This window comes from Coregonus clupeaformis, chromosome 36 (assembly GCF_020615455.1).
Source record: "Coregonus clupeaformis isolate EN_2021a chromosome 36, ASM2061545v1, whole genome shotgun sequence".
NCBI lineage: Eukaryota > Metazoa > Chordata > Actinopteri > Salmoniformes > Salmonidae > Coregonus > Coregonus clupeaformis.
The window spans coordinates 36729415-36755138 of record NC_059227.1 but is presented as its reverse complement, the minus strand read 5'-3'; the positions used below and the strand labels follow the sequence as shown (position 1 = coordinate 36755138).

The window sequence follows — 25724 nt, the reverse complement described above, 5'->3', positions numbered from 1 at the left end:
GAATACAGAAATGAGTCATGTTATATTGTTTATGACTGGCACCCAGTTGGTTCCGGTTCAATAACACAGGTCAAAAGAGGATTGACAAAATAAAGAAGACAATTTCTCAGAAAGTCGCATAAACTAAAAGTAAAACGTGTTGTTTCCATACTCCGATAACCTTTGGTTGGTCACAAAATGTTCTACAAATGTTATCACCGTTTTCGGCATGAGACTTAGCAGCATTGTGCAGGCTTGGGCTTTGTTGTCAGCCAGTGTCGCTAATGTACTTCGATTCATCCTCACAGTGTTTGATTCAACCTTGACTGGGTGCTTCTCATTGTGTGCCTCTCTCAAATAGACTATTTGTGCCGCTTCCCCACCGCACTGCCGCAGTGGAACAGAACACGACTCCTTTATTTTGGTTATATGCTTATTCTCTAACGCCTTGTTCATATTAGTACTTCAAGTTAGGAACGTGCTTTGCAAATTCTTTCTTACTTAGTCCTCTTTGTTCCAACGCTGCCGAGCAAATTCTGCTGTGACCATAATATTAAACTATATTCTCTGGCCCTGGGCTTTTCCATTAGCCTAGCTTACGGCACTCTGATTGTTCTGCTCTTGTTTGTTTAAGACCGTTTTCATTCAGACCAGCTAGCTGTAATATTATAGCTCAGAGTAATTGAGTTTCTACAGAAGCCTGTCTCTGCCTCCTCCCTTGGCGTTGCCTCCGCCAATATGGTCCTGTAGATTATTTCTCTGAAAGTCTGTCCTACAGTCATTGTTAATCGAGTAGCTAGGCAAACCCAGAGCCATATATTAATACATTCTATACATGGCTCTGAGCAAACCTCTCTGTTCCCTCCATCATGAGCCTAATGATTTGTTATTTAGGTCTTTGACCTAAGCCTAAGCTGTCAAATGGTGTGCAACTGTGCATTGATGGTTGCAACTTAATTGATGCATTATCAATCACTGAGAAGTGCTTGGTACTGATACAGTAACACGATTAGGGTTGCAAAATTCCTGGAACTTTCAATAAATTACCTTTGTTTTCCCGAAATCCCGGTTGGAAGTTTCCTGGAATCGGGAGGGAATAAGCAGGAATTCCGGAGTGCTCCAAATGTTCCCCGAGTTTTCCAACCCGAAACGATATCAAGGCAAAAAACTATGCGTTTTAGCTAAAGTCATAGAATAACCACTGGGCTTTATTTTTCTAAACATTGAACATATATGTTGATAACTGGTAGAACAACTAAAATAACAAATATAATATATTCTATTCTATATTCATTTCTTTCAAAAATAAAACACCATATTAAATTACATAAACATTTCTTAAATGTTCCTTATGCAAAACCATATTTGAGACTCGGAGCATACAAAATTATTTTACAATTACATTTATTACAACTGTTTTAAAATGTAATTAGATACATTAATTTGCTCAACTATGGCCATTATATTAGGTCAATTTACATTACATTTAAGTCATTTAGCAGATGCTCTTATCCAGAGCAACTTAACAAGAGCAATTAGAGTTAAGTGCCTTGCTCAAGGGTACATTGACAGATTTTTCACCTAGTCGACTCTGGGATTTGAACCAGCGACCTTTCATTCATTAGACCTATGATTCATTATTCATTACAGCTACAGTGCATTCGGTAAGTATTTAGACCCCTTCCCTTTTTCCACATTTTGTTACGTTACAGCCTTATTCTAAAATGGATTAAATAAAACATTTTCCTCATCAATTTACACACAATACCCCATAATGACAAAGCGAAAACAGGATTTTAGATTTTTTTGCAAATGTATTAAAAATAAAAACAGAAATACCTTATTTACATAAGTATTCAGACCCTTTGCTATGAGACTCGAAAATTCAGCTCAGGTGCATCCTGTTTCCATTGATCATCCTTGATGTTTCTACAACTTGATTGGAGTCCAACTGTGGTAAATTCAATTGATTGGACTTGATTTGGAAAGGCACACACCTGTCTATATAAGGTCCCACAGTTGACAGTGCATGTCAGAGCAAAAACCAAGCCATGAGGTCGAAGGAATTGTCATTAGAGCTCCGAGACAGGATTGTGTCGAGGCACAGATCTGGGGAAGGGTACCAAAAAATGTCTGCAGCATTGAAGGTCCCCAAGAACATAGTGGCCTCCGTCATTCTTAAATAGAAGAAGTTTGGAACCACCAAGACTCTTCCTACAGCTGGCCGCCCGGCCAAACTGAGCAATCGGGGGAGAAGGGCCTTGGTCAGGGAGGTGACCAAGAACCCGATGGTCACTCTGACAGAGCTCCGGAGTTCCTCTGTGGAGATGGGAGAACCTTCCAGAAAGCCAACCATCTCTGCAGCACTCCACCAATCAGGCCTTTATGGTAGAGTGGCCAGATGGAAGCCACTCCTCAGTAAAAGGCACATGACAGTCCGCTTGGAGTTTGCCAAAAGGCACCTAAAGACTCTCAGACCATGAGAAACAAGATTTTCTGGTCTGATGAAACTAAGATTGAACTCTTAAGTCTGAATGCCAAGCGCCACATCTAGAGGAAACCTGGCACCATCCCTACGGTGAAGCATGGTGGTGGCAGCATCATGTTGTGGGGATGTTTTTCAGCTGCAGGAACTGGGAGACTAGTCAGGATCGAGGGCAAGATGAACGGAGCAAAGTACAGAGAGATCCTTGATAACAACCTGCTCCAGAGCATTCAGGACCTCAGACTGGGGCGAAGGGTCACCTTCCCAACAGGACAACGACCCTAAGCACACAGCCAAGACAACGCAGGAGTGGCTTCGGGACAAGTCTCTGAATGTCCTTGAGTGGCCCAGCCAGAGCTGGGACTTGAACCCGATCTATCATCTCTGGAGAAAAATAGCTGTGCAGCAATGCTCCCCATCCAACCTGACAGAGCTTGAGAGGATCTGCAGAGAAGAATGTGAGAAACTCCCCAATTACAGGTGTGCTAAGCTTGTAGCGTCATACCCAAGAAGACTTGAGGCTGTAATCGCTGCCAAAGGTGCTTCAACAAAGTACTGAGTAAAGGGTCTGACTCCTTATGTAAATATGATATTTCAGTTTTTAATACATTTCTAAAAACCTGTTTTTGCTTTGTCATTATGGGGTATTGTGTGTAGATTGGTGAGGGGGGGAAAAAACTATTTAATCAATTTTAGAATAAGGCTGTAACGTAACAAAATGTGGAAAAAGACAAGGGATCTGAATACTTTCCGAATGCACTGTACATCATTTAATGTATGAAATGAATAGTTTAGTTCCAAAACTACATTAAAAACACTTGGAAGCTCATTTCTGAAGTGTTTATATTACAATAGTCTACACACCATATAAATACAAAGGATTTTACACAGCATACTGTACTCCTAGTACTCCTGAGTGGCGCAGTGGTCTAAGGCACTGCATTGCAGTTCTAACTGTGCCACTAGAGATCCTGGTTCGAATCCAGGCTCTGTCGCCGCCGGCCGCGACCGGGAGACTCATGGGCGGCGCACAATTGGCCCAGCGTCGTCCAGGGTAGGGGAGGGAATGGCCGGCAGGGATGTAGCTCAGTTGATAGAGCATGGCGTTTGCAACGCCAGGGTTGTGGGTTCGATTCCCACGGGGGGCCAGTATAAAAAAAATATGTATTCACTAACTGTAAGTTGCTCTGGATAAGAGCGTCTGCTAAATGACTAAAATGTAAATGTATACTATGATTCCCAAAGTGCATTTCAACTCCCGGGGTGCAATGCTCCGCCCAGGGCTGCTGGCTGGCTAGTGGCTACTGCTAGCAAGCCCACTAAGCCCAGACAAACGTGAAGTAGTATAAATATGTTGCCTGTCATAGCTAAGTTATGAGTGCATTTCACATTACTTTTGGTTTGCAATCATATTATAATGCTCACATGAATGTCATGCTGAATATATGTTAATGTCATTGTCACTCAAAAATAATTCAAATGTTTTTGCTAGTAGAGTAACGTTACTATGCAAATATCACAGAGCTGCGAACTCTCACGCATTGGTCATGAGACACACGCATTTGACCCTCTTCTCACACTCTCACGGCACACCTCTTATCTCCCACATTGAAAAGTACTGCTTTTATTTTCTATTTAGTCCATTGTATAGTCAGCGCGTTAACTTTTCAACTGTGCTCCATGAGCAGAACCTCCATCCTTGTCCTGTCTTGCCACAGCACTGTGAACTGCGGCACATTGAAGCATATGATGAAGCATATGATTGGTCTAGTTATGTAAGGGATCAAGAGGATTGGATGCATGTTTTAAAGAAACGACCCTCAAGATTAGAGTGGAGCTGAATGGAGAGAGAGAACGTTCTCCGCTGAGTTTCTAAAACTGTAAAAAGAGCAGCCCGGTAGCGCTGTTTTATGTATAATGTTGTCAACAAAATTAGGTTGCTGTTACTCCTGTCCCTATTGCAGAACAGCATGTACTAAATTAGATTGAATCCACACTTGCATTAGTCCCCTCGTTTGGTGATTGGCATTTAGGCTCTGCCAATGAAAAGACAACAAACAGACCTATAGTATGTTTTAGAAGGGAAGTTTGGTAGGGTGACCTGATTTGTAACTATGAAAATCATTTTGTCAGACAGATTGTGAACCCACAAGTGTAAGTTTGAATCTAGAGGGGGGACAACAAATAGACAAATCATTTGGTTAGGGTGTAGGGGCAGAATTATGTCATCTTGTCTTCAGGATATATGATCTATTTACTTTATTTAGTCTGATCAGTGGAACAATTCTCATTCTTAACAGTGGGCTAAAATATAGGGTAATTACTGTGCTTGTCAGCAAGAACACAACTGTTATTCCCCATACTTATTTTATTATTCCACTTACTTCCTAATTTTGCCAGTGTAATCACATATTTGAAATCTGATATGCCTACTTTGAAAATGAATTATGTGAGGCTATGTATTTTTGCAGCCATTCATGGACAGTGTTGAATAAGTCATACAAATAAGCATTGGATATTACATTCTCCAGGCCTCTACTAAAATGTCAAAAATTATATTTTTGTGCACATGCTAGGCAGAGATGGTAGGGGGTCTCACAACTCATAAATGCATCATATTTTGTCTATGTAGAGTAAGATGAAGGCAGGGATCTTCAACTACTGGGCATAAACCACCTGAATATTGATATTCATTCGATTTTTTTTTTTGAAGGTTGGGTGATTTAGAGGAATTAGTTGTTATAACAAGAACACCCAGCACTTGGGAAACATAGATCAAGGGTGGCCAACCCTCCTGGAGAGCAAGCAGGATTTTCTTCCAGGCCTATTTTAAAGAGAGAGTTCACCCAAATTACAAAATGTTTGTCCTTACCTTGAAAGCAGTCTATGGACAAGGAGACTGCAATCTATGATTTGGTTACCCACTGCCATCAACCATTAATATTACAATTTCCTGTGCAGAGCCTTGGTGTAGTGGTAACACTCCCTGGCATGTGTCGCATACAACTTTCCACCTGAGAACAGGGATCAATCCCTGCTTCCAACCTTCCCACTGTTTCTAGCATTTGCCTGTCTCCCTATCTCATATTATTACGGTCTGAATAAAGTGTCAAACCACCTAAAAAATATGTTTACACACATATTAGCATACTTTCAATTTCATCCCCCAAAAATCTCAAAGTAACAAAGTCGTCAAATTTTGAGTGTTTATTTAATTTTCAAAGCATCCTGAATACACCTGACCTGTTTTTAGGTTTTTTTACCCTAGATCTAGGACTAAGCCATGTCAAAATAAGTAGAGTTGCAGGAAATTAGCTTTAAAAGTAAACTTTTCCTGGGGGAGGACCCCCAGTGCCCCATCTAGGGGTTGTGCCAGGGGGCAATGAAATTTACATAGCAAATCTCAATCCACGCATTCTTCAAAAGTTGGCAGCCCTGATGTCATGTGTAAAATAGTTTTTTTATGTAGTTTTTCAACTAAACCTCCCTTGCACTGCACTGCTTTGTAACACCTTTTGCATAATTGTTTTGGTGAGCTAGCCCTCATCTGCTCTGTAAGCAAAGTATTCCCATAGTTTGCTTCTGGAGCCAGTTTTGTCAAGCTGTGGGCATAGAGATATTTTCGTTAGAAGCTATGCTGTTGGCATTCTCTCTCTCCTCTCGCTTGCTTCTCAAAAGTGGCTTGCGCTGTGTCAGCTGCATGCGCAAGTAGCCTGGCTAGCTTACTACTGCCTCCTTAAGAATATTCGGACAAATTACTAGACAGTCTCGATCCTCTCAATCTGTATGACGTGAGACACATTTGACAGAACTACCTAAAGTAACAAAAATTCTCGTATCAAACCGTTTTTTCACTGTGCAACACTACCCTACATAGTGTACTACTTTTGACCCTATCCTTACTGTGGCCTATAGGGCTCTGGTCAAAAATTGTGCGCTATAAAGGGAAAAGGGTGCAATTTGGGACGTAGACTATGGTTTTCTGTGTGTGCTTATAGGAGGCTATAGATGTCATTCTATTCCCCAGACTCCAGCTTATTTTCATTCCTTGCTGTACAGTGTTACAGTATCTGTCCTGTTGCTGATGAAATCTCCTGTTGTGTTTTTCCAGCTCCTGGAAGGCAGCTTCACGTCCCAGGTCAGCCATGAAGTCGACGGCCTTATCTTCCAGCCTTGCTGGGTGAGTCTGTCTTAAACACTGTTATTTGTGTCAGAGTCACTGGCCTGTCTCTACAGGCTGATTGCACCGCGGCACAACGTTTTTAACAACCTCCCTCTAATAATAAGACAGCGGGGTAGGACTCGGCCCTCAGGTCTCTGGAGAAATGTATTTGTCAGGCTCACTCTGTGTTAAAGTCACCTCTGCGTGCCCTCCTGTCATTGTGAAGGAAGGGAGGGATGCCCAAACCTGCACTCTGACAGTCAACAGGTCCAGTCTCTGTGTGGAACAGCCACTGTCTGCACAATAAAAGGGAGAAGGTAGGTAGACCACCTCTGCTTTGTGTTGGAGGGAAATAGCCATCTCTGCCAACACCACTGTTACGATGTTATGATGATGTTATTATTACAGCAGCGGTCCCGGGGAAGAGTACCCTTATCTGGGGCAATAATCCTGGTCTTCCATCATCTCCCTCCCTCAAGGAGACACAGTATCCCCTATTTGGATTGTTTGAAGAGGATGTGTTTTTCTCTGGGACGGCAGGTAGCCTAGCGGTTAAAAGCGTTGTGCCAGTAACCGAAAAGTTGCTGGTTCGAATCGCTGAGCTGACTAGGTGAAAAATCTGTCAACGTGCCCTTGAGCTAGGCACTTAAGCTTAATTGCTCCTCTAAGTCGCTCTGGATAAGAGTGTCTGCTAAATCAGGGTTTGCCAATCTCGGTCCTGGGGCGCATGGAGGCAGAGTATTTTACATATAAATTGCTGACTCAGCGTCTTATCTCTGATGATGCACATTGTACGACGTGCGTCAACCCCCGTCTCTTCCAAATACTGGTGGAGTACTACCTTCAGGAATTCTCTAGTTGGGTGCCACAGGTGTTCGACATAATTGTCATAAAAAATATACTCCACTCAGTCTGTTCTTTAGTCAGCTGCTACGGTAGGTGTCAAACAAACTATCAAACAGTGTCTATGTATTTAACTACCTCCTCCCTGGTGTTGGGTGATATTTTTCTCTGACATCAGGAAAGTTTATGTTCTCTTTTCTCTGAGTTCTCATTTATTTGCTAACGGGAGCCTTGTCTTCTTGTTTATGTCAGTGTGTTACAATATTGATATCCCTGGTCCAGCTGCAAATCATAAAGTAGCAACAGCAAGGTCATTGATCGTCACTGAAATAGCCAAACCAGGAAATGGGACTATTTGACAAAGACAACGGATCAATAGACAGACATATACTGAACAAAAATATAAACGCAACCTGTAAAGTTTTGGTCCCATTATTTTTCATGAGATGAAATAAAAGATCCCAGAAATGTTTTATACTCAAAAAATGCTTATTTCTTTCATTCTGATTGGCTGGGCCTGGCTCCCCAGTGGGTGTACCTGGCTCCCAAGTGGGTGGGCCTGCCCAGTCATGTGAAATCCATAGATTAGGGCCTAATTTATTTATTTCAATTGACCGATTTCCTTCTATGAACTGTACCTCAGTAAAATCGTTGAAATTGTTGCATGTTGCGTTTATATTTTTGTTCAGTATAGAAGGGAAGTAAAATGACGTATAACCTGTCCCCAACTAGGAAATTACATAGAATCTGTCCCCAACTAGGAAATTACATAGAATCTGTCCCCAACTAGGAAATTACATAGAATCTGTCCCCAACTAGGAAATTACATAGAATCTGTCCCCAACTAGGAAATTATATAGAACCTGTCCCCAATTAGGAAATTAGGGTAGATTTGGACTCAAGCTAAACATCCAACCTGTTTACCAATATCCCCTGAGCTGAATGTGCCTTTAATCAATTGTCACACAATCACAGGTGAAATGTGGTAAGTGGATAATAGAGAAATGTGTATTTTCCTTCTTTGGGCCAGAGGGAGAGCTAGTCCAGCCCTGCACCTGCTAGAAGAACAGCTTTTCAAATCATGTTGTCATACAGTCCAGTTTACGCCTGATGAAACACTTCCCTATGGGCAAAACAATGTCTACGGCATTGTGTTATTATCCAAGTTGTCAGATTAGATTGCCACGAGATAACAGCGTCAGCCATTTAAGTCGGTCCATTTTGTCTAAAAGCAGCAGCAGACTGAGATCACCCACCTGGGATTCATTCAGAGCTTTAACCAGTCTTTACAACATGCTCTATCTGTCTGATAGAGCATGTTGTAGACTGCCCCCCCCCCCCGTAAACAAACTGTTTGGGTTTTGCATCGCTCTTTGAGTTCAGATTTTATAATGGAGGATATGAAAAGCTCAGTACCTATCAGGTAGTGGGAGGCAGTCTCCTGGGTGTGCTGGGCTGGGAATGAGATTAGGCTGCAAACTGGAGGTTTGGAGCAGCTGCAGCAGCCCAACACTGCACCGGAACACACATGGAGAGTTGCTGTCTCTCCGACGTGAATAGGCATCTCTTTCAGGGGAGCTAATTGATGTGTAATTTACGTTATTATCACAGAGGTCATTTCCTGTTCCCCCATTATAGCCGGTCACTGTGGGTGCTCCCAAATGGCACCATATTTCCTTTATAGTGCACTACTTTTGACCAGAGTCCATAGTGAATAGGGTGCCATTCATTATTTATTTACTAGCTAATTAAATGGGAACACAGGATAAACATACACATTCTGCACCGGTTATTGACTGGAAAAAACAGGTTCCTAGCGGAATGACAACAACATGGCGACTTGTTAAAGAAGAGTTGGAGAGAGAGAGAGACACACTTAACCTTGATACATTCAGAAACCACTCTCAACTATAGTATCCATATACTTTTGCACACGAACCGCCACCCGTTTTGAGTTAGAAATCATTAATGTATTTACGTGAAATGTCTTAGTTCGCTGGGGATCTCTCGGTGAACCGGGCCGCCTAGGAAAGGGGTTGTGCCTTTTCGCGGCACACTTGTAAGGCTCTTCTTGTCCAAAATGGTTCGCAATGTCCTTCTTCGTAGTTCTCTTCTTCGTAGTTGTCCGGTCACCGATGACTTGTCGTGTAGTACTGAACAGAACTACAGAGTTGATTTTCCTTCCATTTGCTCTTGAAGATGCTTCTTTGAAGATAGGCTAGCCCTCCGTATCGATGATTCCCAGTGGGGTGATGGGCGTAGCGTAACAGGATGGCTTGAGCAGAGTAATACGATGGGCCTACTTAAATTCGCTTTTGAAGATACTTTTCTTAGGTCAGCTAATCAGTCTTACCAGTGATTGTCTGGGAGGTGAGTTTTTATTACCTCCACCTCGTGTTGAGATTCAAAGTTCCAACCATTTTAAACGTGTAGCTGCCGCTTTCACGTTTTCTGGTCTGATGTGTTAATTCATAATCCCTCCTTTATACACTTTTGTCGAAAAGGGGCGGTTCAATCAGGCTGACACGCTCTCTGACCTCACTTTGGGGCAGTGACTAGTAACTGTGCAAAGTTATGAAAAACAATGATCTCTTAGAGCTTCTCAAATCACATCTCTATCTTAACAAAAATACTTTCATCATTTTTCATATTACATGCACAATGCATAGTATGGCAACGTCAAATATGTAGTGGGGATACTTTCCAAGTTACAGTATTTCCTTTATAACATTTTTCATGACATCACAAAATAACAAGCAATATGACATTAGTGTTCTATAGATCGCCTCTGACCTTTCCCCACGTTCTACATTAGGAATATTATTCCAGTATTTGCTTTTGAACGTGTTAAAGTTTCAGCGGGAAAAAGTATGTTGAAACAAAGACATTCCTTTGGTGGGTCTTGAGAGGGAGAGACTGGCCTTCTTTGTTGATTTACAACAGGGTGTGAGCTGTTAACCCCCCTCTACGGGTGAGAGGGGGTCTGATTTGAAGTTATTCATTGCAAACCTGATCTGACCTATTTGGATTCTCGTGGACAGTCATGACACTGCATACTCCGGTTCTAAAACTGTCTTTTAAGGGCTCAACATTTGTTAGAATTCTCCTCTATTCAATACTGGCCATGTAATTCTGAGAAAGTTAAAAAATATTCTTAAAATAGCCTAATTAGCAAGTAACTCCTATGCTGTCAAGGTCGCCCCTGAACACTGCATATTTTAACCTTACAAATAGATAAACATCTTAGTTAGCTACCTCGCCCACCTCAACCATTTAATCCCTGGCTCATTGAATGAGGGAATTATTTTATAAAAACATAAAAAATATTGGGTTGTATTTGTAATATTGCAGGGTGGCCAACCCTCCTCCAAGAGAGTCCAGGACAGCTACTGGGTGTTCAGGCTTTTGCTCCAGCCCTGCACGAACACACCACATTGAAAATATATATATATATATATATATATAAGTTACTCAACAGGACCTTGATAAGCTGTGTTTGAGCAGGGTTGGATAAAAAGCCTGCACACCCAGTAGCTATCCAGATGGAGGGTTGACAGACCACATGTGTTTCATACAGTAGCCTATAAGTGCAGTATTTGACTTTGTGGGGGGTTAAGTGCCTTGCTCATGGCCACAATGGCAGGACATATAATACATGGCATCAGAGACCAGCAGCCTTCCATTGTCAATACCAGTGATAGTAATGAAGGTTATTTTGTGAAATGGTTCCTTGCATCATACAACACAATTTTCCGTCACCTTCTTTGGCCCATGGTGTTAGCAAGTTTTTTTGGGGGGGACAAGTAAGTCCTACTTGTCCGGAAGACAAGTGGATAAAAAAGTTAATGTCAAACCCTGCTTGTAGATTGTAGACTGTACATTGTACAGTACAAAAACACAGCTAGCCAAACACAACAGTCTCTTGCTAGGTGCACAGTTGAATTATAGGGCAACTACACCCTCCCCAACATTTTGGGGGGATTGTTCCCAGACCTCAAAAGTGGTCTCCTGATGTGGTTTAATAAGCATTGTTGTGGACTTAGAACATCATATTTTTGTAGTCTTCAATACAAAAAAGTGATTTTGAGAGTGAAAACCTGAAAAATATATGTAAAACACGGAAACCTGGAAAAACTAAACTGGGAAAACAGAATTTACCAAAAGATAAAACTGATTTTATAGGGCCCTACAACTTAGACTGACTGTTCAAAATCGCTAACAATAACACCCTTTTGAGATTGTGCAAAGGTAAAAAAAATGCCTTCCAAACAATCAATGTAAATATGATATTGTCAAGTTAAAATATAATTATTTGTGTATGGAGGGTAGGTCATTATAGGCTACTAGCTGAGCCCGCAAATTAAAGAAAACATTTAAATGATGTTTGCATCATCCGCTTTCCCGGGCCAGTATTCTTTTCATCCGGGCCAGTAGCTTTCAGTTGGCACTGGCCCAGTGTGCCTCTGGCAAATTCACCTGAATGTCAAGCTCTGCAAGGGCATGCTAATTTAAAAGATGGCTAGTCATTATTAGCCTGGTTCTGGAAGGAATGCAGGTACATTATGGGACACAGGTCAGGTCATTATCTCTGCACAGCGGCAAATAATTGATGCAACCAAATCATGTGCAGGTGCCATCAACTAAAAAGGTAGTTGAAAAAGTTAGTCTAGAACCCTGGTGTGTGTGTCTGTCTCAGTCACCAGATCTCAACCCAATTGAACACTCATGGGAATTTCTGGAGCGGTGCCTGAGACTGCGTTTTCCACCACCACCATCAACAAAACACAAAATTATGGAATTTCTCGTGGAAGAATGGTGTCGCATCCCTCCAATAGAGTTCCAGACTCTTGTAGAATCTATGCCAAGGTGCATTGAATATGTTCTGGCAGCTCGTGGTGGCCCAGCGTCCTATTAAGACACTTTATGTTGGTGTTTCCTTTATTTTGGCACTTACCTGCATATCGTGATAATTTATAGCTGTGTTTATAAAAAATACGTGTATTGTTGAGTTTGTTGGATTCAGCAGATATAGGTACATACTGTTCAGAGAACAACTAATTGACCAACGTCGGTTCAATTATTTTAATTCCATTTTGTTAGGGGGTTTTCTGTGAGCTCAATGTGCACATTGCACAGTTTCTCTAGAGATAAATCAGATCCAGCCTGAACTGTGCGATGTAGTAGGGAGTTGTAGTTTCCAACAGGCCAATATTCTACATAGTTTAGCGCATAAAATGTGGTAATTAACTACAATGACCATAATCCATTGCATAATACTTGTCCGGTCTGTTTATTTATGCCTGCTACGGAAGAGGCAGAATAATGTGCGATCTTGAGGGGATATAGAGAGCAGCTTCACAAGGTATCTCTATCTGAAAATACATGATCTAAGTAATTGATAGTTGGTATTCAGCAGTCATAAATGTATACCTTATTTACTTTGAAGAACTACAAAATAGTGATTTTGTCAGACAGCATACAGTGGGGAAAAAAAGTATTTAGTCAGCCACCAATTGTGCAAGTTCTCCCACTTAAAAAGATGAGAGAGGCCTGTAATTTTCATCATAGGTACACGTCAACTATGACAGACAAATTGAGAAAAAAAATTCCAGAAAATCACATTGTAGGATTTTTAATGAATTTATTTGCAAATTATGGTGGAAAATAAGTATTTGGTCACCTACAAACAAGCGAGATTTCTGGCTCTCACAGACCTGTAACTTCTTCTTTAAGAGGCTCATCTGTCCTCCACTCGTTACCTGTATTAATGGCACCTGTTTGAACTTGTTATCAGTATAAAAGACACCTGTCCACAACCTCAAACAGTCACACTCCAAACTCCACTATGGCCAAGACCAAAGAGCTGTCAAAGGACACCAGAAACAAAATTGTAGACCTGCACCAGGCTGGGAAGACTGAATCTGCAATAGGTAAGCAGCTTGGTTTTAAGAAATCAACTGTGGGAGCAATTATTAGGAAATGGAAGACATACAAGACCACTGATAATCTCCCTCGATCTGGGGCTCCACGCAACATCTTACCCCGTGGGGTCAAAATGATCACAAGAACGGTGAGCAAAATCCCAGAACCACACGTGGGGACCTAGTGAATGACCTACAGAGAGCTGGGACCAAAGTAACAAAGCCTACCATCAGTAACACACTACGCCGCCAGGGACTCAAATCCTGCAGTGCCAGACGTGTCCCCCTGCTTAAGCCAGTACATGTCCAGGCCCGTCTGAAGTTTGCTAGAGTGCATTTGGATGATCCAGAAGAGGATTGGGAGAATGTCATATGGTCAGATGAAACCAAAATATAACTTTTTGGTCAAAACTCAAAGAATGCTGAGTTGCATCCAAAGAACACCATACCTACTGTGAAGCATGGGGGGTGGAAACATCATGCTTTGGGGCTGTTTTTCTGCAAAGGGACCAGGACGACTGATCCGTGTAAAGGAAAGAATGAATGGGGCCATGTATCGTGAGATTTTGAGTGAAAACCTCCTTCCATCAGCAAGGGCATTGAAGATGAAAGGTGGCTGGGTCTTTCAGCATGACAATGATCCCAAACACACCGCCCGGGCAACGAAGGAGTGGCTTCGTAAGAAGCATTTCAAGGTCCTGGAGTGGCCTAGCCAGTCTCCAGATCTCAACCCCATAGAAAATCTTTGGAGGGGAGTTGAAAGTCCGTGTTGCCCAGCGACAGCCCCAAAACATCACTGCTCTAGAGGAGATCTGCATGGAGGAATGGGCCAAAAAACCAGCAACAGTGTGTGAAAACCTTGTGAAGACTTACAGAAAACGTTTGACCTGTGTCATTGCCAACAAAGGGTATATAACAAAGTATTGAGAAACTTTTGTTATTGACCAAATACTTATTTTCCACCATAATTTGCAAATAAATTCATAAAAAATCCTACAATGTGATTTTCTGGATTTTTTTTTCTAATTTTGTCTGTCATAGTTGACGTGTACCTATGATGAAAATTACAGGCCTCTCTCATCTTTTTAAGTGGGAGAACTTGCACAATTGGTGGCTGACTAAATACTTTTTTTCCCCACTGTATGCAGCAGCTCAATAGAGATGAGATGGTGACTTGAATTGAAATGATAGTCATCAAATAAAACAAATGTAATGTACCCAACAACTGAAATATTTTATTAAAGTAATGTGAATAAATGATGGTTAATAAGTAATAAGCAGTAATGGGCAGTCACTACCATCATGGGATTTTTATTAATTGTTTTATTCTGTGTTACAGCATTCAACCCACATAATCGAAACTGAAATCGAACCATCCTCAAAAAGCACTAATTGCTCAGCACTAGCCCTTGGGCACAACATGTTCAACAATGAATATGTTTGGCAGCCTTCATTTTAATTTTAATTTGTAGAAATAGCCTAGCCCTGCCTGGCTCCCCAACAATAAGCCTCAGTCGGCATAGTAAATTAATGTAGCCTAGCGGAGGGTCAGAGTGCCCTCTATGACTAAAGTCCAGTTCTATTGAGAGTCTCAATAATATTTTCAGGGCACCTGATGGGTTCTCAGCACTGAATGAGAGGAGGATTGGATGCACACTGGCCTTTCTGAGGTTTGGATGCTAATGTGGTGGTCTGATGTGCGACCCGAGCTGGCTATAGGCTTGCTGGAGGAGAGGCTGCCTGGCTGGCTGCATAATGAGACTGAATGACCTTCTTCCCTGCTCAAACCAACAGTAAAGTTCACATTCAAACATTCCGTTAAAGAAGAACTCTTTATAGTTTGTGTTGATGAGCCTTCAGTGAACAGCCTGCCGTGATTGCTTTTCATCATGTGTGAATTGAACTGTCAGTGTTTTTTGAAGCTGTGGGCAGTGTGAAAATGTTTAAGACAAGTACAGGATAACAGACAGCTGTCCATACTGTCCATCTTGTCAGCAGGTCTCTACATTTCTGTAGGCCTATGTACTTAAATTAATCTCACAGTTAAATTGAAAAGTTTTCTTAAATCACATCACTGCATGAAATAAATTATTTTTCTAATTCAGACTTATCTCACACATCATCAGGAGGCTAATACATATTTAATGTGTTACTACATCAAAGCCTCCCTGCTCACGGAGTGATGCGTGTTACATGTCATGCAGAGAGATGTGTTAAATGTCCTGCAGAGAGATAGGTGTTATACAGTGGGGGAAAAAAGTATTTAGTCAGCCACCAATTGTGCAAGTTCTCCCACTTAAAAAGATGATAGAGGCCTGTAATTTTCATCATAGGTAGACGTCAAATATGACAGACAAAATGAGAGAAAAAAATCCAGAAAATCACATTGTAGGATTTTTTATGAATTTATTTGCAAATTATGGTGAAAAATAAGTATTTGGTCAATAACAAAAGTTTCTCAATACTTTGTTATATACCCTTTGTTGGCAATGACACAGGTCAAACGTTTTCTGTAAGTCTTCACAAGGTTTTCACACACTGTTGCTGGTATTTTGGCCCATTCCTCCATGCAGATCTCCTCTAGAGCGGTGATGTTTTGGGGCTGTCGCTGGGCAACACAGACTTTCAACTCCCTCCAAAGATTTTCTATGGGGTTGAGATCTGGAGACTGGCTAGGCCACTCCAGGACCTTGAAATGCTTCTTACGAAGCCACTCCTTCGTTGCCCGGCGGTGTGTTTGGGATCATTGTCATGCTGAAAGACCCAGCCACGTTTCATCTTCAATGCCCTTGCTGATGGAAGGAGGTTTTCACTCAAAATCTCACGATACATGGCCCCATTCATTCTTTCCTTTACACGGATCAGTCGTCCTGGTCCCTTTGCAGAAAAAACAGCCCCAAAGCATGATGTTTCCACCCCCATGCTTCACAGTAGGTATGGTGTTCTTTGGATGCAACTCAGCATTCTTTGTCCTCCAAACACGACGAGTTGAGTTTTTACCAAAAAGTTCTATTTTGGTTTCATCTGACCATATGACATTCTCCCAATCCTCTTCTGGATCATCTAAATGCACACTAGCAAACTTCAGACGGGCCTGGACATGTACTGGCTTAAGCATGGGGACACGTCTGGCACTGCAGGATTTGAGTCCCTGGCGGCGTAGTGTGTTACTGATGGTAGGCTTTGTTACTTTGGTCCCAGCTCTCTGCAGGTCATTCACTAGGTCCCCCCGTGTGGTTCTGGGATTTTTGCTCACCGTTCTTGTGATCATTTTGACCCCACGGGGTGAGATCTTGCGTGGAGCCCCAGATCGAGGGAGATTATCAGTGGTCTTGTATGTCTTCCATTTCCTAATAATTGCTCCCACAGTTGATTTCTTCAAACCAAGCTGCTTACCTATTGCAGATTCAGTCTTCCCAGCCTGGTGCAGGTCTACAATTTTGTTTCTGGTGTCCTTTGACAGCTCTTTGGTCTTGGCCATAGTGGAGTTTGGAGTGTGACTGTTTGAGGTTGTGGACAGGTGTATTTTATACTGATAACAAGTTCAAACAGGTGCCATTAATACAGGTAACGAGTGGAGGACAGAGGAGCATCTTAAAGAAGAAGTTACAGATCTGTGAGAGCCAGAAATCTTGCTTATTTGTAGGTAACCAAATACTTATTTTCCACCATAATTTGCAAATAAATTCATTAAAAATCCTACAATGTGATTTTCTGGAAAAAAAATTCTCAATTTGTCTGTCATAGTTGACGTGTACCTATGATGAAAATTACAGGCCTCTCTCATCTTTTTAAGTGGGAGAACTTGCACAATTGGTGGCTGACTAAATACTTTTTTCCCCCACTGTATAGGATAAAGAGGGTGGGCTAAATAAGGGTAATAATTGGTCTTCCGTTCCATGGCAGGTCTAAAAGAGGATGCTCCTATTGTAGTTAAAAAGAGCAAGCTAATTGTCAAGAGCATTTATAGATGGATATTGAAAAGGTGAGAGTCGCCTACATGAATTCCTAATTCCTCAGAAATTCATTTCTGGAGAATCCAATTAAAGCTGCAAATGAAAGTCCAAATTTGACATGGTTGCTTTTAGGTCTGAACCAGGTGGTCTTTGAAGTACCATCAAGGACTTTGGTCGACAACGAGTACAAGAGGCATTATATCACAAAATGCCTATAGCTTAGAAAAATGCAATACTATTTCCACAGCTATTTTCATTATAATAGGGTACCTGTTGTCATACAAATTAACATAACATAAATGTATATACAGTGCGGTGAAAAAGTATTTGCCCCCTTTATGATTTTCTCTATTTTTGATACTGAATGTTATCAGATCTTCAACCAAAACCTAATATTAGATAAAGGGAACCTGAGTTTACAAATAACAAAAAAAGCCTGTACTGACTGAGGGACAACCATCACGTAGGAGTGACGGCACATGTTGGAAGCCATTTCAACCACTCACCACTATTCCAGGGGAGAACATGGAAGACAATACATTTCCTGGAAGAATGTATAGTAAAATTCCAAGAAACCAATTCCTATGACTTGGGAACGGATGGAGCAAGGAATTCGGCAAGAATATAGGAATATATGATTACAGACAGAAACAAAAATTACGAAACCCATTTCGCCATTGAACAAAGAAACAGGCAAAAGGACAAACTCTCTCCCCTACATTGCTATGGATCTGAAAGAAATATACTACCCACAGCCTGAGTAGAGCAAACCCTATCTATACACTCATCTCCAACTCAATCCTGCAGTAAATTCATTAAAAATCCTACAATGTGATTTTCTGGAAAAAAAAATCTAAATTTGTCTGTCATAGTTGACGTGTACCTATGATGAAAATTACAGGCCTCTCTCATCTTTTTAAGTGGGAGAACTTGCACAATTGGTGGCTGACTAAATACTTTTTTCCCCCACTGTATGTACTGCAGAGAGCTGGCCACATGCCCAGGGAGGGCACAGGGTTTGCGTCCCAAATGGCACCCAATTCCCTATATGGTGTACTACTTTTTCTCAGAGCCCTATGTGCCCAGGTCAAAAGTAGTGCACTATAAAGGGAATAGGGTGCCATTTGGGAAGCAGCCGGGGTGTGTTCAACCATGGAGCTGTGCCTACTCAGCGTACCTTCACCTGCCTCCTCTATTTATCCAATCACCACTGTTTGCCCTCCAGCTGAACCATCAGCTCCATCAGTGGGTATGCATCAGTAGTCTCCTCTCTCTACTGGTGACACGGAGAGCCAGGACCCCTGTTATCCCCTCCCTCTTATCTGTGTCACCACCAGGAAGGATGTGTCCATCCATCCGTTGTGTAAATGGGGGATTATGAGTTTGTCTGTTTTTAGGCCTATCCCTGTCTGACCCTGCTATTAATTAAATGGAGCTTTCCGAGAAGCACAATCATGCCTGACCTCATTATCGATTATATGCCATTTCAGAGATTGGTTTAGATGGATGGATTCCATATACTGAAGCTACATCTATCTCATTTTACATATACTTTTCTCTCCCATAACTTGATGAAGCGTAGATTGACATAAACTGTCTGTTTACACTTTCTAAAATGTTGCGTGGGTAAGGTCATAGCGTTGATGTGTGTTTTGTTATGTGTGATGTCTTAGAGCTAGCTGGAGTCTTGACGTAGTGGTCCATGTGAAAGCACATTCTCCTCCTGTCAAACATCTAGTTCTCTGGAGGTGCTACTGCATTGAAATAACCTGCAAAGTACTTGTAAGTTTTGTTTAATTGCTTTAATTTGCTTCAAGGCAAACAATTTGGTAGCCTAAAAAGACCAACAAATGTAATTTTAGAAGCTTAACCCCAGGTGTGGAAGTTTACCATTAGCTTATGCTAAAGCGAGCAGAAGGCAGGGAAGGGTAGTACGTTTTACCAGTGTTATACTGAACAAATATATAAACGCAACATGCAACAATTTCAACGAGTTACAGTTCATATAAGGAAATCAGTCAATTGAAATACATTCATTAGGCCCTAATCTATGGATTTCACATGACTGTGCAGGGGCGCAGCCATGGGTTGGCCTGGGAGTGCATAGGCCCACCCACTGGGGAGCCAGAAGGAAAAACAGAAATTGAGCATTAGTAATAACAGAACAGTGTCATTGCCACAGATGGCTGAATAGTAAATGGGCCAACGCTCCAGATGGTGATCTTTTGTACAGCGTGTACGGAAACCCACAACAACTCCCCTTCGCTCCATTCACTGTGTTCATCTCAAATAATACTTCATTTCCAAAGGAAAAATAAGACAAAATATCAAGGAGGGACTTCTTATCTGGTCCCGATGTGGGAGGGCTGTGGTAGATTGGAGTGATTATCGTGAAATATTGTTACTTTTGTTAGGTTCTAAATAACAAGGTAAAAACCGACGGACGACTAGTAAAGCTCAAACCAAGTTTATTCACCCACTGGGTCACACAGCTGCAAAAGACAAAATACATGTTCCAACCAGCACAGATATATATATACTCCAATTTAGGTGAACTCCTCCTTCCCTCTAAACATTCCATGTTTATTGCTAGGCAGGAAGTTAAGTGATGCAGGTAATAAACTGTTCCTTCTCCCTTAATGTGACCTGACCTCGACCCCATTCCTAACTAATCCACATCTCTCCACCCTTATCAGTGACTGCAACCTTTCCTTTACTCAGTACATTCCGAGCTTAATTGCCTCCACCATATACATTCCTCCTACAGATAACCATTCACTTCTGGTGTAGAAACCAGACTATGGCACTCCTCATGTCTATAGGAAACCTGATGATTAACAATATTTCAAGTTTAAAAGTCAGAACCCATCACTTTGATATTTACATTTACATTTTAGTCATTTACCAGACGCTCTTATCCAGAGCGACTTACAGTTAGTGAATACATATATTTTTTTTTATACTGGCCCCCCGTGGGAATCGAACCCACAACCCTGGCGTTGCAAACGCCATGCTCTATCAACTGAGCTACATCCCTGCCGGCCATTCCCTCCCCTACCCTGGACGACGCTGGGCCAATTGTGCGCCGCCCATGAGTCTCCCGGTCGCGGCCGGCTGCGACAGAGCCTGGATTCGAACCAGGATCTCTAGTGGCACAGTTAGCACTGCGATGCAGTGCCTTAGACCACTGCGCCACTCAGGAGTACATGATCTTAGCAAATATTTTGCTCAGTAAATATCAGATTAATTTAGTTTTAGAAATGAGTGCCTCCTTTAACCCTCACTTACTGTTAATACATTCTGCTAATTTTGGGTAAATTGTCCCTGAGATAATTGATGTCATCAATTTAGATGGATTGTTTTCATTTGATCTTTTGGCTCTGTGGTTTATAAATCACACGCTGTGCTGTGTAAACTTCAGTATCTTTGGAGGGTGGGTGTGTGCACGTCTGTGGGGTGTTTGTTGCATGATTTATGCTGCAATGTAGTTTCCTAAGGCTCTGCTTGTTTGTGTGCGTGTGTGAGTGCTGACAGAGACGGCTCCTCTCGGGATGGGATTTAGTGGAGTGGTCCCTCCTTTGTCTTTAAATCCTCAGCAACACTAACAAAGCCTGCCTTGGAGCAAACAAAGAGCTGCTATTCAAATGAGACAACTCGTTTTGAGTATTACTGTGATGGGAGAGGAGTGATCTCGCAGCCATAGATTTTCATTTGACAGATCTTCAAGAAAATATATCATATATTTCACAATTCAGCCTTGCCATATCTGCACTTGTGTCAGATGATAGCGATTATACTATAATCTATATTTCTGTTCATCACATTATAATCCTGAAAGGGGTTTACTGTGTAGGTGTCTCAAGTGGCACTGAGCACCATGTGTTCTCTATGGGCACCATGTGTTCTCTATGGGCACCATGTGTTCTCTATGGGCACCAGGAACTAGAGCTCTGCACGGGCATTAATTCTAAGCCCGAGCCCTACCAATGTCCGCGACATTCAGGCCCTACCCTACCCAGGCCCGATTGCTTCCTCCAAATGTAACGCCCTACCCGAAATCCTCTCTGTCTGTCACTCGCTCTGCTCATGGCGCTCTGTGTCTGTGAGTATCCTTAGCAATGGCTTCGCTTGGGCTGCTCAATGAAGAGACGTGAGAGAGCAGTTAGCTGTTAGCTACTTTTCGTCAAACTAAACTCAGACAAAACTCAAAGAACATTATTATTTCTGTTAAATAATCTCTCCTGTTTTATATTTGACGAGGTTGAAGCAATTCTGACACCATGTTATGATCTTAGTCAGATATGACTGTACTGCGCAGCAGAGCACATGCAAATAACTCAGCTTCAAACTGTTAGCTATCAATTTAGTGATGCACTGCCCGTACCCTAGTTATTGATGAAAAACAGGTCCTACCCGGCCCTAACCCAATGTATAATGTCGGGCCCGTTGGGCTTTGGTGGGGTAGCAGAGCCCTACCAGGAACACCTCATTCCTGAGTGACACATCATCGACGGCCTCTGTAATACACTCTGGAATACAGCGCCGGAGAAGATGGCTGCCGTTTTACAGCCCTCTAACCAATTGTACTATTATGTGTGTTTTTCCGCGTTATTTGTAATTTATTTTGTACATAATGTTTCTGCCATCGTCTCTTATAACCAAAAAGAGCTTCTGGATATCAGGACAGCGATTACTCACCTCGCATTGGACGAAGATTTTTTCTTCAATGAGGCGGCCGCGAAGGATATCCTACAAACACCCGACAAGGCCCAAATCCCCGTCATTCGCGTGAGGAAGAGACGGAGATATCGCGGACGCAGATCCGGGTGCCTTGTAAGGATCCGACGGCGAGCGAGTAAACTGCCTCTCCCATCAATCCTACTAGCCAACGTTCAAGCTTTTGAGAATAAAATGGACGATTTAAGATTACGGTTATCCTACCAACGGGACATTAAAAACTGTAATATCTTATGTTTCACGGAGTCGTGGCTGAACGACAACAATGATAACATTCAGCTAGCAGGCTATACGCTACATCGACAGGACAGAACGGCAGACTCTGGTAAGACAAGGGGTGGCGGTCTGTGTATATTTGTAAACAACAGCTGGTGCACAAAATCAAATACTAAGGAAGTCTCGAGGTTTTGCTCGCCTGAGGTAGAGTATCTTATGATAAGCTGTAGACCACACTATTTACCAAGAGAGTTTTCATCTATATTTTTCATAGCTGTCTATTTACCACCACAAACCAATGCTGGCATTAAGATTGCACTGAATGAGTTGTACAAGGCCATTAATCAACAGGAAAACGCTCATCCAGATGCAGCGCTCCTAGTGGCCGGGGACTTTAATGCAGGGAAACTTAAATCCGTTCTACCTAATTTCTACCAGCATGTTAAATGTGCAACCAGAGGGAAAAAAACTCTAGACCACCTTTACTCCACACACAGAGACGCATACAAAGCTCTCCCTCGCCCTCCATTTGGCAAATCTGACCATAACTCTATCCTCCTGATTCCTGCTTATAAGCAAAAACTGAAGCAGGAAGCACCAGTGATTAGGTTAATAAAAAAGTGGTCAGATGACGCAGATGCTAAGCTACAGGACTGTTTTGCTAGCACAGACTGGAACATGTTTCGGGATTCTTCAGACAGCATTGAGGAGTACACCACATCAGTCACTGGCTTCATCAATAAGTGCATCGATGATGTCGTCCCCACAGTGACCGTACGTACATACCCCAACCAGAAGCCATGGATTACAGGAAACATCCGCACTGAGCTAAAGGGTAGAGCTGCCGCTTTCAAGGAACGGGACTCTAACCCGGACGCTTATAAGAAATCCCGCTATGACCTCCGACGAACCATCAAACAGGCAAAGAGTCAATACAGGTCTAAGATTGAATCATACTACACTGGCTCTGACGCTCGTCGGATGTGGCAGGGCTTGAAAACTATTACAGACTACAAAGGGAAGCACAGCCGCGAGCTGCCCAGTGACACAAGCCTACCAGACGAAGCTAAACCACTTCTATGCTCGCTCGAGGCAAGCAACACTGAAGCATGCATGAGAGCACCAGCTGTTCCAGATGACTATGTGATCACGCTCTCCGTAGCCGATGTGAGTAAGACTTTTAAGCAGGTCAACATTCACAAGGCCGCAGGGCCAGACGGATTACCAGGACGTGTACTCCGAGCATGTGCTGACCAACTGGCAAGTGTCTTCACTGACATTTTCAACATGTCCCTGACTGAGTCTGTAATACCAACATGTTTCAAGCAGACCACCATAGTCCCCGTGCCCAAGAACTCTAAGATAACCTGCCTAAATGACTACCGACCCGTAGCACTGACGTCTGTAGCCATGAAGTGCTTTGAAAGACTGGTCATGGCTCACATCAACAGCATAATCCCAGAAACCCTAGACCCACTCCAATTTGCATACCGCCCCAACAGATCCACAGATGATGCAATCTCTATCGCACTCCACACTGCCCTTTCCCACCTGGACAAGAGGAACACCTACGTGAGAATGCTATTCATTGACTACAGCTCAGCATTCAACACCATAGTGCCCTCTAAGCTCATCACTAAGCTAAGGATCCTGGGACTAAACACCTCCCTCTGCAACTGGATCCTGGACTTCCTGACGGGCCGCCCCCAGGTGGTAAGGGTAGGTAACAACACATCTGCCACACTGATCCTCAACACGGGGGCCCCTCAGGGGTGCGTGCTCAGTCTCCTCCTGTACTCTCTGTTCACCCATGACTGCATGGCCAGGCACGACTCCAACACCATCATTAAGTTTGCCGACGACACAACAGTGGTAGGCCTGATCACCGACAACGATGAGACAGCCTATAGGGAGGAGGTCAGAGATCTGGCCGTGTGGTGCCAGGACAACAACCTCTCCCTCAACGTGACCAAGACAAAGGAGATGATTGTGGACTACAGGAAAAAAAAAGAGGACTGAGCACGCCCCCATTCTCATCGACGGGGCTGTAGTGGAACAGGTTGAGAGCTTCAAGTTCCTTGGTGTCCACATCACCAACGAACTATCATGGTCCAAACACACCAAGACAGTCGTGAAGAGGGCACGACAAAGCCTATTCCCCCTCAGGAGACTAAAAAGATTTGGCATGGGTCCTCAGATCCTCAAAAAATTCTACAGCTGCACCATCGAGAGCATCCTGACTAGTTGCATCACCGCCTGGTATGGCAACAGCTTGGCCTCTGACCGCAAGGCACTACAGAGGGTAGTGCGTACGGCCCAGTACATCACTGGGGCAAAGCTTCCTGCCATCCAGGACCTCTATACCAGGCGGTGTCAGAGGAAGGCCCTCAAAATTGTCAAAGACTCCAGCCACCCTAGTCATAGACTGTTCTCTCTGCTACCGCACGGCAAGCGGTACCGGAGTGCCAAGTCTAGGTCCAAAAGACTTCTCAACAGCTTCTACCCCAAAGCCATAAGACTCCTGAACAGCTAATCATGGCTACCCGGACTATTTGCACTGCCCCCCCACCCCATCCTTTTTACGCTGCTGCTACTCTGTTAAGTATTTATGCATAGTCACTTTAACTCTACCCACATGTACATATTACCTCAACTACCTCAACTAGCCGGTGCCCCCGCACATTGACTCTGCAACGGTACCCCCCTGTATATATAGCCTCCCTACTGTCACTTTATTTTACTTCTGCTCTTTTTTTCTCAACACTTTTTTTGTTGTTGTTTTATTCTTACTTTTTTGTTTAAAATAAATGCACTGTTGGTTAAGGGCTGTAAGTAAGCATTTCACTGTAATGTCTGCACCTGTTGTATTCGGTGCATGTGACCAATAAAATTTGATTTGATTTGATACCCCTGACTGTTCCGTCATCCTGGCAGTTATATGTGGAAAGCGATCTTTACTGGCAGTGTGGAGAGTGATCTTTACGTCTCAGCAGGCTAACAGCAGTATAGTAGGCCTCACTGGTGCTACACCTCAGTAAGTCCAGATGGCATAAAGAACCGGCCAGAAACAGGCTGGAGTATACCCACTGGGCAACTCCTTCACGTTGTCTTCCTTACTATGGTAGACACACTGAATTTATTGGCAGTGACAGTAGGCAATTTATATGCAATGTGCGATCCATCACATAGAAATGAAATTGCTGGCAGTATGTGCCTGAATTAAAGTCGAAGGGTCTGTTTTGCACTTTAATAATGTAGAAACTCAGACATTGTTTTGTATCTGTCCTTGCTTTTTGACATGCAAAACAACAGTAATGAAAAGGAGTACTTTTCAATCAGAGAATCAACTTGAAGGTTATCCAGGAGTCTAGTTTTAAGGGGTAAGTTAGTTGCCATGGTTGCATTGAGGACATCATAATTCCTTC

The 25724-nt window shown here is 42.7% G+C and overlaps 1 pseudogene; it reads left to right on the top strand.

Annotated features, from left to right (window-relative positions):
* LOC121552286 overlaps nt 1-25724 on the top strand; it is a 154086-nt pseudogene that overhangs the window by 103699 nt on the left and 24663 nt on the right.